Genomic DNA, 19,102 nt, shown 5'->3' with positions numbered 1-19,102 from the left:
TTTTTCATTTGCTAAGAAAAACTATTCTTCAAGTATACTGAAAATAAAAACAACTCTCCACATGCTTCACAGCAGGCTAACTGCTCAGAACAAAAATCTAGTCAATTAGTAATGATAGTCATAGGAGACATCTACACCCTTCAGCACAAGTTTCTATTTAAAAGGCCTATTCTTACTTCCCACACTGGTAACTGTGATCCACCCCATGAAGAGTCATGCATTTGTAATTCAGTCATCTTGCTTTAAGGTAAATGCTTATTTAAACTGTGTGTAAAAAAGATTCTGTGCAAATCTGGAGGAAGAAAACAGTAATACAACATACAAGGTTGTTGGGTCAACATATTCAAGAACATATTTTGACCCATTGATCATAAATAGCTCCTAGGTTCAGCATGCATAAATAAGAATTTAACTGAAACTGCAAATTTTTATTTCAACTGTATACTTCACACTGAAGTAACCATGCCACAAAAAACCCTGAAAACACTGATAGTTCCTACTACTTCCATACCTGATTATAATTCTGCAGTAACCGAACTACAAAACTCGTTAATGTCAAAGATTTCTAACTGAAAATAGATCTCAGTAAAGAAAAAAAAATCAATTATAAATAAAATCCATTTTAACTGTAAGTTCTACAAGAAACTCTGTCGTTATCCAAAGCAAGAGATTTAGATGAGTGACTTACAAACTTGCATGTGCCTAGACAAATAACAGCCACTGGGAAAAGAAAGTTGTAGACTACCAGCTATGAACTCTGAAGAGCTAGGTAGCATTCATTTAGAATGAAATCCATTTTGTTTATAGTTATTTGAGCAGAGTAAATTTTCCCCAGCAAATCCTTTATGTCTCTTGAACTGGTTTTACCCAACAAAAAGGTCCTACTCTTGTGAAAGCCAAACTCAGCAGCAGCATGCACGTGTAGCACTGTGTTGCACTGATGGCATTTCCTGGTGAGACACATTTTTCAGGTAATACTCGGTTTCTAATAATATTTCCAGTAGAAAAAATAGTCTCCCTGCCCGTGAGTAATGCATCATGACAAAGTTTTATTCACCATGAAATTCACATGGAGACTATCAACTGTATCAGCCTACAGCATTTTTGCATTTTTTTTTTTCCCCCCCCTCTCCTCTGGCTTTATTATTTTTTGTTTTGTTTTTTTCCTCTGTTTGCAGCTTCCAAAGTAACCAGAGAATGCAAAATGTACCACAAACCACCATGATGCAACTCACCAGCATACACTGGATATCAGTCAGCACTACTGGGGTCAAGGGTGCTCTGTTCCATTTGCTTTGTTCCAGAATATTGGTAGGATCAGTGCAATGATCACTATTTCTGATAAGTAGGAAAGAAGTTCAGAGTTAAGCATTTAGCATGATTCCTCTCATCTCTTCCTACATGCACATATCAATTGTAGGAGTGAATTCAGAGACCAAAGAGGCTGTACTTGCTTATAGACAACACAGCAGTACTTGTTTTGCATTTACTGTAAGGTTAACATGACTCAATTCACAAAGAGGAGCAACTTCCAATTATCCAAAAGTAGTCCAACTCAGCATTAAGTTGAAGTAGCTTTTCAGAATGAGAAGCAACACAAAGGCACATGCAAATTCAGAGGAATACAAATATCAGTCAGTAAATACAGTGTCACAAAAGGATTTCCTCAATTATCTGTTTATAAGCAGGTTATATTAAACTAGATTCACTGAAAGTTTTCCAAAATAATTCATTTCTTACTGAAAAAAGCAAACGTGTAAGTATTTGATCATAATAGCTTGGTTTAGACAAACTTGCCAGATCATAATAGGCTGTCCATAGAAACCTGTCCAGTTTCTGCTAGCAGCTAGGCGGAAAAGCTCCTTTTCACAAGAGGCAGGCCACACGGAAGAACTGACTTATCTCGTTATACACTGACTATGGCTGAAGAGGCTAGAGATGAGATAGCAAAAAATCTATTAAGATTCCTTTACAAGTGTCACACAAAGAAATACAGCAGAAAAATCTTCCAGACAAAACTAAAATGAGGTCAAAGACTTATAAAAGGGTGAGCATATCTATTGTTTGCAAAACAGGGTCAAACAATAAGCCATCCAAGGACAGCCAAGGTCACAGAAAACAGATAGCAAAAATAGAACAGACTAATTAAAGCATTAAAACTAACAGAGAACATGACGTTGGTTGATCATAAATATGAATCTTCAAGGGAAGGATATCTATTCAGAGCTATATATTAGCTAGTTATCCCTGAAACCATGTAGTACTTATGCTTTCTTACTTTTATTAATGTATCCCAGTTTACTTTGTGCTACGTTTGTTGAAAAAGTTGCAGAAGAAAAAACTTTTTCCTCCTTTCTATAACATTCCTATGTTAGCATATTACACTTACAGATCTCCCCTTTTGTCTCCTGGGACTTGCCCACAAAAAAAAAGAAAAAAAAAAAAAAAAAGGAAGTTCTGACTTTAGATTAGATAACATGCTGAGTTGAGTAGTGGAACAGCCTTCCAACTCTACTTGCCAGGAGACAATGACAAGATGTCCAAATTTCCCTAGCAATCTACCTTATACCAAAACCACCATATGAAAACAAACTGCAAAGAAAAAGGTGCTATGAGTGGCTTCCACAGTCTGTTTTTCACAAATTCTGATGTGTTTTCATGGCCATCAGTGGCAGTAACCACCATAATTGCTTTTACTATACAAGGTAAAGCACAGTCCTGATATAGAATTAAGTTACAAATGACTTTATAAGTTACTCTGTCTTTAACAGATACATTTTGTAACTGTTGTATGTGAAAGGTCACCATTATTATCAAGGACCACTTCTGGAGAGAGCACCCAGGGGAAAATAGCTTTCATGACTCCACTGACCCCAGTTTCTTTTAAAGCGCATCCTTAATTAGTATTGCAGAATTCTTCATTTGATTTTGCTATATTCATGTTTTTATGCATGTGATTATGAGGACACACATCTCTGAAGTAAGGAGAAGTAAAAATTAAGGACTTTGTGCAGGTATTAGACACTTCAAGAAAAAAGTGTGATTAATGCATACTACACTCTGATTTATTTTTAGAGTAGCTGTTAAGAAAACAAGCAGTTCTGAAAAGCAGATCTAACATGTCATCAAGCTTTCTTCCCTACACCCTCTGATGTTATAATTCTGTAACAATTTACAGTATTGTAACACATCAACATACACTGTTCCTTCTTGTTCCAGAGCTTATACAACTCATAGATAGATCCTTTTGAAGTTGGCATAACTCTTCATTGTGGGAGGAACTGAGGTGTACTGTACCTTGACACAGTGCTGTGGCACTGCATTCAACTCAGTACAGTGATGTTATTCAGAAACTAGTGAATACATGAGTGCTGCAGTGTGTGACTGATTGTTATTGCTGGAACTAAGCTAAGAAAAAAGCTACCGAACAGCCATGCCAGGTGTGCTTCTGGCACATGACCCACACCAATAAATCTCATGGTAAATACAGATTTCCTGCAATATTCTAGTCCCAGCCTTTCCTAACATAAGCACCATTATCTCTAGACTCAAAATTCTGAGTAGCCATGTCCGTACAGTGAGAACAAGATACACTGCTCCTTAATGTTTCTCTAAATGCATTTTTGAAGATGTCTTCCAGAGCATTTTGACTCACTACAACTGAAACAAAATCATCAGATGTAAATACAGATATCTGATTAAGACAGACTCATATAAGTACAGTATAGCTACCTCTGATTTTATGTACATGCAGTTTCTTAATTGTTTGAATCCATTGAAGTTGTTTTAAACAAGCATACTGTGAAAGTGAAATATTATTTATACTGACTTTTATAAGACAAAATGGACCACATGCTAAAGTATTTGCAAGTTGTTCATGTTCTGTACTAGTAGACCACATTAGTCAGCTACAACTACTTACAAGTGAAGTCAGCAAGTAAAACCCCCAATTCTTTCCTTAAGTAAGAGGAAATTAGTTGTTTTGAACTTGATTTACATCAGATTCTAAAGAAAACAATCAAATCACTGAATATAAATGTCTCCATATTACTCCGTTCACATATTCACTTACCTCCTGCAGATGCTCATATTTAGGAGATACATGATATATCTATTCCTTGATACACATCTGAGCCAACACATTAAACCAATTTGAAATCTGAAATGCTTCTGGAAGAGCATACTTACCACCTTCTACAGTTGTCTCATTTCTTTTGGAGTCTGCTGTGTTAGATTAGTCATTTTTATGTTTGGGTTCAATATCACAGGTTAGATATCTAGGTTCAATATCTAACAGGTTAGAGCAAATATCAGTTACAATTTAGGGAAAAAATTTAGTATTTGTACAATGTCAGAGATTTTCCAGAAAGAAAAGTTATTTCTTTAATTCTGACAAAGATTGATAGAGACACTAATTTGTTCTTATAACTGTGTAGAGTGATATCATCTGCAAAGGTCACTATGAAACCAAATCCAGAGATACAGATCTTAGCAGGCAATTCTCTGCATGAAATACAAATTAGTATATTGTCCAGCCTGAAACAAACCTTCAAATCCAAACTACAGAGCTACTACCATCTTTTACATTATAACTTGAAGTCTGAATAGCAGTTATTTCCATGGGCTAAAAATAACTTGCTCATCCAGCTCCATGAACAGTCCAGCAGTTAAATTGTTTAATTTAGCTTCACATATAAATTAGCATCATGTAAGACCTACACACATAACTGATACACTCTTCTATCGAACTCTCTTCACAAAAGCTGCTCTTAAAGTTATATTACTGCATTATAACATTTCAGCTACAGGACACTCTTTGGATATATCCTGTGGGCTCCACTAACAACTTTATAATCAGAGTATAATCAGAATCCAGTGTCATTGAAGATCCCTCTCGGAATAGCTGTTCTGAAAAATTGTTTTTCAACTTTTATTTTATTTTCTTTGTGAAATAATGTATTTCTCAAGAGGAAGGTAAAAACATGGAGCATGAAGTCAGTACATTAATGCTAAATCTCAGAAATATCTGACAAGTACTGCTCCAATTTCAAGGCTCATATCCATTAATGTCTGCATTACCATAAGGATTTACACACCTGCATGGACGCCAGCTCTATTGAAGAGCTATCTGGTTTTGTTTGCAGACAGGATGTGGTGTTACCTGTGTTCTACCAAAGCCATATCAGAATGCAGATGTCTTCTTGGCCTCATTCTAGAGAACACTGTTACGAATGAGAAAGTTACTTTCAAGTTGAGTAAATGTAGGTGACACATCCTCCCCCTTTTGTGGAGGATGTTTAATACCTTATGCTCATTATCTAAGGTAATATATAATATTTATTAAAAAAAAAAAAAAAAACAACAACAACAACTGAAACAGTGGTTTATGCAAACCAAACAAAAAAAAAATTCATACAGCATTTAATTTCATGTTCTACCAGTTTCTGCTAGCATTACAAATTAGATAAACCAAATATTTCAATCTAACATGCCTGTTCTCTTTAGCGAGTGTCAGATGAAAGATGAATTCTTCATCTCCTGGTGGAATCTAGGAATTGTCCCATCCCACACACAGTTTTCCCTTTGACAAGCTGACATATCAAATAGCTAACCAATGTAACTGAATTGTAGCAGTTTTAGTTTGTCACCCAGGCAAAAGCTAAGCACTTATTTGAAATGAACTTGGAGACTCAGCAAAGTTAAGGGATAGTCTAATTTTCTTCATCTTTCAGTAGCACTCAAACCAGCTGATGGTGAAAAATTCTGCAACAGGCAGAAACTGCAATGACTATACACTGAATTTTTGACTAAAATTTCAGTTGTTACATCTATTTGAAATAATAATAACTGTAGTTCCATTACTACGATTCCTTCTCACTATTAAGATAATTTCATAGCCTGTCTTAAGAATGAGGAAATAAAAAGCCTGTGCAGAAAAAGAAATGTTCCTAGAAATAGAAAGAAAAATAAACTAGTTCTCGGAGGTCACACATTCGGGATCAGGATGCAAGCTAATTGTGGGAAGGCAAATTAATCTAGCAACAGCATAGCGTAAATGGTTTTGAACTACTTGTAACAGGTTAGCTTGTATGAAGCTAGGTCTGTTCTCTGAATGTATCCAAATGCTAATATATAATGCTAGAAGGTGCTTATTGCTATCAGGCTCAAAAGCATGCATGTTTTCAATCATCTCAATTCAACAAATCTTTATTCGTGTTTTTATACCTTCTGAGTAAATCATTACATTTCATATGAAAGTTTCTCTCAATCTATCCCTTTTCACAAAATATGAATAGGCCAGACCAAAACTCTGAAAGCAAGCCAGTTCCCACAATTTCTGATGTTGTCTCAGGTCTTCTCAAGGGAAAAGGTTTAATAGAAACATGAGAATATCAGTTTACTTCAGCACACAGCATCTTCTGTCCTTGAATCTGTATTCGTTAGTAATATGCCTTTGCAACATTACATAGCTGCTTAAGGTAATCTGAATCCAACAACTCACAACCCACTGAAAGAAGCAAATTCTTTTCAGCCTCAGATTTTTTGTCTGTTTTCAGCTGAAAACTGAACTAATTAGAGTACTTTAAAACACTGCTACAATCTGATACGTACATATTAACAAACATTGTGACACTTAAGTTCCAGCTTTTTGTGTGTATTTTGCGGTCAAAAATCCTTTTCAGAACTAGACACATTTGTAGCAGACTGCAAAGTTATTTCTTTCAGATTGAAACATTTCTATTAGACCTTCACAAAAGGATTTTTTTTCCCCTCATGACTGTAACTGAGTACTGATGGGTCAAGATACTCAACTTTTATCTTATAAATGGCACTAATAGTACCAGATGACAGCTCAATGTGTTGTCTAATTTTGGATCTACTACCAAGGCTCCAACTCTCTCTTATGGACTGTGAAGGCAGACCGAGGGCAGAGCGCTGAATGAGATGGCATTATAGCAAGTATGAGAGAATTCAGTTTTAAGTAACAAAGCTCTTTGTAGTTTTACATCCAAAAATCTATTGCAGAGATAGAAATGAGCTCTAAATTATCTTACAGCATGCCAATCAATCTGTCACCTACCTGATCTTTGATTCTAGAACAGGATTCCAGAACAAACAGTTTAGAGTATTTGATTTAAAAAAAAAAAAAAAAAAAAAAAAAAAAAGGTTTTGCACTCATGCACCTATTTATTGTTATCTAGACCTCTTTATTTTTTAAACTAAAACTAAAAAATTCTGGAAAAAAGTTTGCATAAAATTCAGGTATAAAAATCAGTGCACATATACATAGCAACACGTAACATATCGTCTTCCCTTTATATTCTGGTTTAGTTTCTTGGCCAAATTCATCACTTAATATTTGGAACTACATAAAATGTTCATGTACATAAATAATGTAAATCCATATGTGGATGGATACACTGAATTATTTTGATGTTGGCATATCTAACAACACCGCTGAAGGGACAGGATATTAGTACTTAATTTATCTGCCTGCACTTCACAGCAACTGGCAAAAGGCCCTTGTCAGAGTAGGATTTATATGTTTTTGCAGGCAGCATAAAGAAAATTATCTTCTTGGAAAATACAGAATAAACAAGCAGCCATTAGTTAAATGTCTGGATAACAAGAAGATGCAGTAAAGCATTTACTATTAATTTTATAAGACATGGTTATATTCACTGTCAGTGTAGAGCAAGTTACAGAACGTACTTTCATGGTATGGATTCAGTCTATTTTAGCTTTTCCCAGCAGTGCTACAGGGATTGTGACTATCAGTAAAATAGTCATTGCAGTTATATTAGGAGTCTGAGCTAACCAAGTAGGATAACTCAGGTGACAACTCTTTATTTCAATGGAGATTGCTTAGTTTTTTTTTTTTGCTGCAGCAAATTGAGGTGCGTGTTAAACAAATTCCACCTCTTCCTTACTCATCCTACTACTTCCTCTGCCCAGTCCTTGAATTCTAGCATAAGCTGCACCTTTTCTTTTTCACTAAGTTACTGTTACACCTTGTGTCTGTACATTTAATATTTTCTCCATGCCATTTATGACTCAGGACAGACTCGCCAACTTTCACAAGGGAAACTTGAAAGAACTGCTACACCATTCACCAAGAACACCATTCATTCACTACTCATCCTGAACATAATTTTACCCTGCCAGTGCAACTGAGAAAATTGATCCAACAACTGAGAAATATTTTGAGAATCCCTAGGCACAGATCATTTTCTGAACAATACTGCAAGCTTCCTCATAGTTTTAATTCTAGTAGGACAGCATTTGCATGGACTACTAAAGCCCATTTTTTCTTCTACATTCTCTTACACTTAAGTCTGCACGATACACCTATTTTCCTGTACATGGATAGTGATACTAATACTTACTTATACCGTATTCCCGCAGTTATTGTGTAAGCCATTACTGAGGATGAATTTCTTGATATCTAAATGCCTTTTTGAGTTTCACTATTGTGGAACTGCTAGCACCAAATGCAAACAGGAATTTAAGAAAGGACTCTCTGAAGCACTAGAATTCAAGGTCCGCATAAATATTATTCACTCACTTTTGTGAAGTATTTAATATGTTTCAAATTTTCTGGCAAGGGCTACAAACTCTACTTCTCCATGTCTGTTGCCATGAAACATAGGGCCTAATTTTCAAGCTTACATAGCACAACTGCAGGCATTAACTTCATACAGAAAAACAGCTTGGCACAGTATGACATAACAGCTGGAATTGAAATTAGTCATTCTGATAGAAAATGAACTCAATATCCAAATATTTTTACATAAAATTTGTATAAAACCACTTCTGATCTTGAGTTGAATGAGCTTATTAAAGCTAAAGTAATTTTATAAAAAGTCGGCTTCTTAACTGAGCTCATGTGTTTATATTATAGCCTTAAGAGGCATTTATGATAACAATTCATCCTTCAGTGATCCATCTACAGATTAATTCTCCCTTCCTGACATCAACCTTCCTACAGTTTCACCCAAATAGTAACAGGATAGATTATGGAACCTGTATTGTTCAAACCAAGGCATATAACAGAATTATTGTATATGATAGAAAGTTACTCAAACATCTAAAATCTAGTAAATATGAAGAGTTATAAGATAAAGTAGCTATTTTACTCATTTATTTTTAAACACCTTCTAGTAGTGTCTTCCCTGAAGCTTAGCTATCATAAGTCAACAACTGAGATCCGCAGCAAAGTGTGTATATTTAATTTGGCTATGCAAAAACTTGTCAATGTCTTTTCAGCTACTTTTCTAAGCTTATTGCTTTTAAGTACTTAATATTACAAACTGACTTTAACAAACAACTCAAAAGGACAAACACTAGGATCAGGACTGCAGATAAGTCTAAAACACAAGTTTAGGTATTGATTTGAGCATATATAATAGATTTGTATTATTTACCAGCTTTGCGATGTAATCAAAATTCCCAAATCTGTCTTATTTTCAGTGTGTTGAGTTCAATGATCACTGAAAATTTTCAACAAAAACTAGTATACTCCAGGTCAATCACTTCTTCTATATCCAGATTACTCATACCAAGTAAGTGAACGGTTGAAATGCATTACACTTAACTCATATTTCTACAGAAGCTAGATGAGTAAGATCTAGCACCTCAATGCAGAATTTTCATGCCCATCCTCCAGGGATTCAGCTTCAGTAATGAAGTCTAGGAACTCATCTAAGGAATTTATTATCCTATGAAGCATACAAGCCTTTCAAAAACCCAAGTGTACCCAGAAGCAGCCAACTGTTAGGAGAGTAACACCTTATGACTAGTAAAGAAGGATTTTTTTCCTGTCTTGTAACAGAAGCAAAATGTTATCCATCTTTTAACAGGAAGAGAAAGTTGATTTTATCCATCACTGAACTGAATAGAGGTTTCTCAGTATAAAGAATTTCTGTAGTAGAATTTTTTATATCATATATGCATAGTCAGCATATACATAACACCATAATGAGAATATCATGGCATTACATTTAAAGGAAAGCAGAGTTTTAAAATCTAGAGAAACATAAAGCTTTGTGATGTCAGACATCTAAAGAAAACCCAATGTAGTAAAATTTAGACTGATCAGCTGCTTCTATTTATATGTAAAACTGGCATTTCAGCAGACAACTAGTTTGCAGGACTAGTTACCTTGCAGCATCTTCCATGGGAAATGAATGAAAGCTAAATATATTAAGCTATCCTAGTAAAGAGAACCTTGAGAATCACTGACAGGAATGAAAGTTAAACTACATTTTGTTGTTTTCTTTACAGATCCAGAATCAAGCACCCAAAGCAACAAAGCCAAGAAAGATAGCTTAGTAAAGATCCCATAAGAACAAAAAATTGTTGTTTGATAAAGAAGCTGTATTTTCACTCAGAGGAATGGGTTAAAAAGAATTTGGTCATGACAATCACTCAGGAAAGTAATTAGTGAGAACTCCAAACATACAGGAACAGTTCATGAACTGAAGAGTCTGGAACTGGAAACATACACTCCTGAAAAGGCCATTATACTATCACCAGATGTACAGTATCTCTTTCACTAGCAAGGAGAAAGATCTGTCAAATTCCTTGCCTAAGCTAACTTAAAGTCCATAGATCTTCTGAATTCCCTGGAAGTGAAGAAAAGAATTCAACATATTAATACCTGCTTGTATATTGTAACCCTTAGAAAGAATACTAAGACAATCTTTGCGCCCATGTTCAATGTTTCTGTACATATTTGAAGCAGTCAGTTTGCACAGAATTTTAATCTACATTGCTACAACATACTGTAGGACAACATGCCTCAACTCAGCTGTTAGTCATCAGTTGCTCTTTCACATTTCTTAAATATACTTATGTAGATCAGCAACAAGATACACTTTATTACCAGCAGCAGCTTCTTATGTAAAATATAAGTACAACAAAGTGTCACATCCTAGCAATAAACAAAGCCAGGGTCTAGGAAAAACAGGAATGAGAGAATCCTATGATTAACCAGCTATACCAGATTTAAGAGTCTCAGGAGATGAGTGAGGAGTTAACAGTTCCTCTAATTTAGCCCTTCAAAAACCTGTAGTTTGCACAGCAGAAATATTTCTTTGAAACTTGTTGTTTAACCTAATCCAGCAATATTATGACAGTCCTCATACCTCTTCTATTTTGAGTGAAGCATTCAAATATAATGAAAATAAATAATCCCTGGAAATTAAAACAGTCCAGCACATCAGTATTGCAATCTGTCAAATACTGACAAGGTAATAAAGCAGCCTGTTCTTATATTCACCAGCACAGCCCCTTTACTATCTAATCTGCATGGCAGCCTTCACTAGCCCATCAGGTATTCACAGAACATACAATAAGGCATAAACCAAATCTGTGACTCGTTGTGAAGCACCAGACCTTTAGCTTCTTGCAAGTCTGACCAGCCAGCTGCTGAGCTTGCTATTCCTGCCTTACCCTTCAGCTGGGCTCTCATCTTGCAAGGCACACACGTTCAGAAAATCGACACCTACCGGAACAGTGGCAGGCTAGCAAGAATTGATGTGGGGGATGGGAGGTTCCAAACAAAGGAAAGCTTCTCAAAAGACTAACCGCTTTCCAAGCTCACATGAAGACTAAACAAGGACAAGGCCAATAGAATCAACTAGCTTCACAATAGCAAGCTTTGTGTTTGTATTCTCAAAACATCATAAGCTGTATCTGCTTAAAACAATATTGAATGGTCAGATGGCTTCCAGTTTTAAGGCATGTTAGCATAATCAGCCTTAAATTAAAGCAGATGGGAATGACAGATATGTTAAGGTTATTAAAGAACTCGAGAGGATAGAGTTAAATAAGGTTACCTAATCCATCTTAGAAGGGTATTACGAATTGCATCACTTAAACAAGAATAGCATTCTTGAATCTATTTTAGATTTTACAGGACTGAATAAATAAAATTACCACCACAATGTAATTTAAGGTATACATGTAACATGTCTCTGTCTCTACTAGTCTGTTTTAGGCTGATGAACCACAGGTATGTTTCCCGATATTGACAGACATTCATAAGGACCTATTAACAATAAAGATGATAAACCTCCTTCTGATATTGCAGTATGTAGCTCAGCAATGATTGTGGTTTATAAACCAGCATACTGTATTTGAATCTGCCTCTAAAACTTCAAATATTCAGGTATAGATCTCTCAGAGGTTCCTCTACACCAAATCCAAGAAAAACCAAAGCCCCTCAAAGCGTGCTGCACATCAACATTTGGCACCTGCAACCAGCATGCAATCCCAAACTGAAGTTAATGACCTTCATACACACAACAGTTAATAGCAGACCGTTCAGACTTGAATCTTGCCACACTGGCTATGTGTCTTTATTTTATTTTTTTTTTTTTCCCCTCAACTGATAGTTATTAGCTGAGATAAACAAATGCTGGAGTCCTGTGTACTGATGCCCTAATTCCTCTTTGTGAAATATTTTCCAGCTCATTTAGGAGATCTCATCAAGCAACCAGAACAGCTTATAGCCTACTAGAGTATGGAATTACAAAGTGGGAAATACAGTTAAGATCCAATGCAAATTGAGAAAGACGACAAACTACACGCATTAGTTAAACTGTTAGCCCACAGCAATCTTGCAAAAGCATCCTTATGTGTATTTCCATACCAAAGGCAACAAAATGTTTAAAAACTCAACCTGTGGGTGGTGTTAAATATGCTTTCAGAGCAGAGGTGGTAGAATTAGTTTTCAGGAAGAGAAAATTGGATTTTTGTTTGCGTTTTGGTCTGAACTGGTACTAATGTGCTTAGCCTTGCCAAAGCTGCAATTCTTTCTCAGTATGTGCAAAAAACATGATAACCTTTTTTAACCCTTCCTCCCTCTCTAATCCCCAGACTAACAAATCCTTGTTCCCAAGGTGAACTGAAGATCAAGTAACAGCTGAGCTCTGACTCTCAGCGTCACTTTCCTGAATTTAGATACCAATACTCAAAATTTGTTTTGCAACCAGCTTGGAAATGATTTTCAAGTATTCCCAACATCATAGGAAAAGGTACTTGAACAAGCTAATCCAGTGCAAGCACTCTGTATCTGAAGGGTCCAGATGACACACATCAGTTTTGAAAGCAAGATAGAGGATCTTTGAAATTCCCCAACATCTCCATTTATGAAGGTAAATGTCTCAACACTCATTTTCAATGTATAATAATATTGGCATCTTTCTTACATTTGATGTATTGAAAAAGTCACAAAAGAACAATTTGTTTTCTCACTTGCCTTTTTAAGATCAAACAAAGCTCAACTACAAGTTACATTCAGCTACTTAAAGAAATTTATATATAACAAAGTTGAATTGCATCAACCACCACCAATTTAATATTTTGGCTACGCTGTCCTAACTGTAGGGCATCGAGAACAGCTAGGCATATTCTAACCATCCAGCAGGGCTAAAAGTAACCAAACTGAAATTTAACAGCAGTACAATTCACTAATCAGACTAAATTAAACAAGCACTCGGAAGAGGGATTAGAATTAGCACACTAAATCTGTTTTGTTAGAGTGATGTACTTTCTTCTCTATTCAGTAGAGAAAGTTGCAGTGCAGAATGAAGTGTGATCTTTCCTCAGTGATAAAGCATTATGCCAAAGCAAGGCCATTATGTAAAATTTGAATGTATACCTCAGGTAGCACCAGAATCAATGGAATGGGAAGAAAGCATCAGACTCAGTTACACGAGATAGATCAGAGACATTTTAAACATCAAAACAAAAACTTTATCCATAAAAACAAGATTTTTCTATAAAAACAACATCTTAATTCATAAAAGCTATGTTGTAAGTTTTAGCATAAAAAGTCTTAGCACGTCCATCTCTGTAGACTGTTAATTTCCACTACCATAGTTGACGATTGTTTTTTTCCAAGCAGTTTCACAGACGCTAGAAGTTTTGGCCACAAGTATTTCCTAGTCAAGGTAGATATTAAGCAATTTAAGTTATTAGCACACTTGTATAACTGAGCTCTGATAAGCTACACCAGTCTTCCTCATGAAGTTCCCTTAAACAATAACAGTATCTTAAACCTGCTTTGTACAAAAGGAATTTGTTGAGTTCTGCAAAAAGCTATTTAATCTTTGTACATGCATGGTGCTACCACTGTTTCTGTATTTTATTTTGTGTTAGAGCAATAGCTTTGAGAACAGCATGATTTGAAGAGATCTATAAACATACCAGATTCTGGAAGTACAGAGATAGCATGTCTCAAGTCACAAGAAACACACAGCAGAAATAAGGAAGACTAAGTACTTAACTTGTACTATAAAAAACTCAACATTATAGGAAACTATCAGCAGTTTTCCTTGTTCAAACACGTCAACAGTTGGGAAGCAATAAATCTGAAATGTTATGCGCCACCTTTACAGGGCACTTTTGTTTACATTCTCATGACAATCATGCAACTAGAAACTCCTTTTTAAGATTGACACTGTCAAGTGATATATGTTTCTAGCAACTTTCGCTCTTAAAAAGAACTTGCTTCCAAATAAAGCAAGATCGATAATTAAACAAGTTGCTGAGTTGAAACAAGAAATGATCAAGTAAATATTACAACTGCTTAACAGGAATGGGGTCATTTCCCCTTTCACTCTACCCTTTGAGTTCTCTACTCTTTTCCTTTAAGAATATCATATGTTATTTTGAAGGAGACTTGAGAAATACCATCTAATATGTTAACAGGTGAAAAGCTTGTGGCAGCAACTGGCTACTTCTACCTGGAGCTTCAGTTCTATATCAGAAACTAGTCCTGTTCGTTCTGGAGATCTATCAGAATATAGTGGGAAAGAAGCAGCTGGGCTTCAAGAAAGCATCAACCTGCATCCCATTTGTAGTAGAGATTTAGTTGCTTCCTTTTTGCAATGTATCCTTCTTGTAAACTCAATCCTTCCAGAAAGTTTGTTCTCCAATACCTTTAGGTATGACTGCGTTGTATAGTTCTTACATGACAAGTTCTTCTAAAATAATTCTCACTCATTCTCATAGTGCCTATAATTAACAATTTAAATAGTTACAGGGACTAGCACTCTACTATTAAAATCAGTGTTTATGTAAATTTTTCATTGGACTCAGCCTTAAAACAAATCAACCGTGGAGCATCCAGATTTCAACAGTACTGGAATGCAAAGCCCTCAGCAGAGGTCTGGAGGAGTATATTCACATCAAAATGAAAAACTTCAGGAAAAACAAAAATAACCCCAAGAACAGTAGCTAATTCAATGAACAAAGAGAAAGAAAACACAAGTTTGAGGATAAAACAGAAAACCTGTGGAAGCATTCATATGTTTGGGGGTTGTCACTCTCTTGAGCCTGAGAGATTCTCATTAGCACACTTAAATGCAATACGGGAGCCTGTCGAAGGGTATTCTGTAGAAAGCAAAGTTTTTAAACTCCATTTTAAAAGGCTTACAATCACAACATCCATTTATTTAATCTGCCAGAGTTTTTGCAAGAAATACAATAAAGAGGGCTTTCAGAGTCTACCAGCCAATCTGGAATGTTACTAGGGAAATACGATAGCATTAAATACATTTGAGTTTCTATTGGCAAAAACACACTCGTTTGAATAATGCTACTGTGCAAACTCACAGTTGTTCATGATATTCCACCACTTACTTTCAGTCACAGCTGAGGACTGTGTGGCATAAAGCAAGTAATTGTCTAAGGCAGAAAAAGCACCTATGTCTTCACTACATACTTCCAGAATGACAGAGCCTTGAAATGCCTTACAGGCTGCTGTCATCTCTGAAGGGATAAGACAGATTTCTGGGAGAGCTGTACTCAGAAAAACCTGCACTGTGCCCCAGAAGCATCTTCACCTCTCAATCCACCTGACAGAAACACCAGATCTGACACTTATCCTCCTCTCAGCTTTGCTTCTGCTACATCAGTTTTACCTTCTAAGAAGCTTTGAGGTTACTCTAGATATATTCCTGGTTAACCCCTGGACATTAACTGCACAGTCAGTAGACACTAAACACATATATACTACTTGCAGTGCTTTATTCCTTGGTAACAAGTCAAGTGAAGCTGGCAGCCAGTTGTGTCAAAATTCTCTTTTATACTGCAAAAGATGATTGGCATTTCTTCCCCAAAAACTGCATTTCCTAAAAAAACAGGAGTAACACGGTTGAAGTGCAAGAGATTAAGAAAGTCAGTGTAAATATAAACATTTATAACATTGAGTTATATTCTAAAAGAGATTTATCTGGATGGCAAAATTTGTTGTCTCCATCTTTACCTCTAAGTATTTTCTACAGAAGATCCAAAGGCTTAGAAATAACTTCCTATTTATGACCAGTAACTTGGCATTATATACTGTAGTTTTAATCCTCTATCTCTTTCAATGAAGCCACACATTCTCAGAAATACCTAAAAATACCTATGTTAAGTGCTGCTACAAAGGCTTTTCAGCTATCAGATGGTTTTTGAAAGGTCATTTTACATTTCATGGAGTATACACAGTTTTATTCGTAGGTTAGCTTGGTATTTGGCTTGTTTTTTTGGTTTTTTTTTTTTTTTTTTTGTGCCTACACTTCACAATCTGCCCTGAAAGAGTCACTTTTTATCAGAAAAGGAAAACATTAAAGATGTAAGACTTTCTCCAGAAATTCAATAATAGATCTGTACCTCTACCAAAGTGAACACAGTCTTCATGAAAAATAAATTCCCCTCCAGCCTATGCAAATACATCTAGCTCATTCTCTACTCCACTAGGGTTTATCAACTTCATTGCTAAATGGGCTGGGCTTTAAGTCATTTGCCTGCCCAGTAGCATTAGGCAGAGAAATCACACTGAAATCTATCTGGGTGGCCGACTTCTATCTTGATTTATGAGCCAAGCATAGCTCAGAGTTTCACTAACTTGCCAGGGTAAAGTAGTAAGTACTTCATTTGTTTCCTCTCACTTTTGTTATAAGCAAGCATATAAAGCATTCATTCAACCATTCCATAGCCACAGGCACTAAGTGCACCTTACTAGCAATCATCAGCAAGTTTTTAAAAAATATTTGCCACAAAACAAACAACCAGTGCATGCAGCAGCAAAGTTAAACACTGTTTGCAGATTCTTTATCCAGCATCAAGCAAACCACAGATCTTACTACGACTTTTACTATTGCATTTTTTTTCCACAAAGTACAGTGGTTTTCTCAATACTAAGCACTTAACAGTGTGAAGCCTAATAATCTTGCTCTGTGCAACATTTTCTCTTCAATATTTACGTATTTATATTTTGGTAAGGATCCAATCAGTGGTATTTTAGTTGACTACAACCCAGTATCATGAAAGCAATAACATATTTGGAGAAAGACTAGAAACGACACTGAAGCATTTCTTGTCCTTAATAGTACGCACACGAACTGTGCTTGCATTCAAAAATGAAATCTCAACTATATTCAGAAATGAATTAAAAGCGTCAATCACTAATTGGACATTGAAATGAAGACTCAGGTAGAAATTTCTCTGTGATTAGTCTCAACAGAACATTTGATAATTAAGTAGTTAATAGATCATGAGAGTAGATAAGGCAAAAACTTAATATTATGTACTCTTTTTTATTTCTAAAGGCCTTTATCCTCCTCAGGAAAAATAGGACTCTAAGCTCATCAGTAGCATAATTAGGAAGGTACAATAATAAAAAGATACAGTCCTACAATATATATCAGGCAAGGAGAACATGAAAAAAATCAGGAAACGATTACCTCAGAAACAAAGCAGGTTTGATTCATGCACATAACAGAATTTGCTTTATATCAACAGCAAAAGATACATTTTTAATCATACCTTCTATTCTATCACAAAGTCCTGAATTTTTATGGATTCAAAATAAGCTCTTAAATCTAACAGTGCCCTGGAACTTGCACTGATTTGTGGATATTACAGAGAAGATATGAACTAGTTTCTACAAGGAAGACATATTGCAAAGCTAAATGCTCTGCTTTATATGAGCCCAGAACAAGGTTTTTATTTTAATACTGCAATAGCACTCACTAACTTCCTATTGAGAAATTTCTCTAAGGGCTGTTTCACCTTTCCTTAAGGATAGCAATCTTCTCTCACGAAATGAGCATTAACAGTTACGCATAGCTTATAGAAATTGGTTTGGCCCTTCATCTCAAATAATAGCTGTAATTATAACACCGACTTCCTCCATATTTTTAAAATAGTCTCATCCCCCACTCATCACTGTGGGATTTGATCCTGTATAAGAGATAAGAGACTAGGAAGTGAATGCTTTTTAACATAAGTCTTCAACCTTGAAATATGGCTCCTAAATAGGCAACATAGAAGTTAACAAAATGAAAGAACCTATAAAATAAAAGAGCGTTTGAAATTTTCTGTTGTAAGATACAGTACCCTCCAAAATGAGCATTGACTCTCTGTCCCAATTTTTCCATATAGTTATGGTATTTTACAGTATAACAACAGCTGAATAACAGTTATTCTACTCTGAAATTCTCAGACATTAAAATTTAAGGGAAAGGTATGACACCTTAAGAGTTAACAACTAGGGCCATGAGAAGAGCTGAGAATAGAAAATAGTTTCATCATATCTTGCAATCTCTTATTATTATTATTATGTTTTAAGAACTGTAAATACACTGGAAATACAGCAAGAAAAGTCTTTACATACATACAAACACACATGCATTCAAACAGCTCCTAGATTTCTGCAGCAACCTGACCTCAAAAGGTAAAGAAAAATTACTTGAAAGATATAGAAAATAACTGTTCACTTACGGTTTTAATTGCAATTGTTTTAATTCGAATAAAAACACAATAACGTAAAATTAAGGAAGCTATAAGCATTATTTCTTCAGTAACCACAAACATATTAGCAGAAATAGTTCACCTTTTTTCTAATACATGCAAAAAATAAAAAACTAGAGAAAAAAAAGCAATTCTTAAATTAAAGCTCCATAAGTTTCTGTACTTACACTGCTGGGGGTCCAAACTCTCCCCTAAAATCTCAGAGTAAAAGGTAAGCTTCCCATAAAGATATACCCTTCAGGGCATTTTGAACTAGTTGATCAGTCTACTCTCTACATTTTGCATACCTTGTAAA

At 35.4% G+C, this 19,102-nt stretch overlaps 1 protein-coding gene across 27 annotated transcripts in view; it reads right to left on the bottom strand.

The window, feature by feature from the left end:
• SORBS2 (sorbin and SH3 domain containing 2) overlaps positions 1–19,102 on the bottom strand; it is a 185,431-nt gene that overhangs the window by 162,341 nt on the left and 3,988 nt on the right. For 2 of the 27 annotated variants that reach the window (XM_042811805.1, XM_042811812.1), the window contains exon 2: positions 1,236–1,338. The exons of the other annotated variants lie outside the window; for them this stretch is intronic. The gene's annotated coding sequence lies outside the window, so the exon portion shown is untranslated. The remainder of the gene's footprint in view (positions 1–1,235; positions 1,339–19,102) is intronic. 27 annotated transcript variants of the gene reach the window in all.

Source organism: Centrocercus urophasianus, unplaced genomic scaffold (genome assembly GCF_019232065.1).
Source record: "Centrocercus urophasianus isolate 14NV4802_14NV808 unplaced genomic scaffold, USGS_Curo_1.0 seq_13, whole genome shotgun sequence".
NCBI lineage: Eukaryota > Metazoa > Chordata > Aves > Galliformes > Phasianidae > Centrocercus > Centrocercus urophasianus.
Note: the sequence above shows the minus strand (reverse complement) of the source record. Positions and strands in the feature narration are given on the sequence as shown.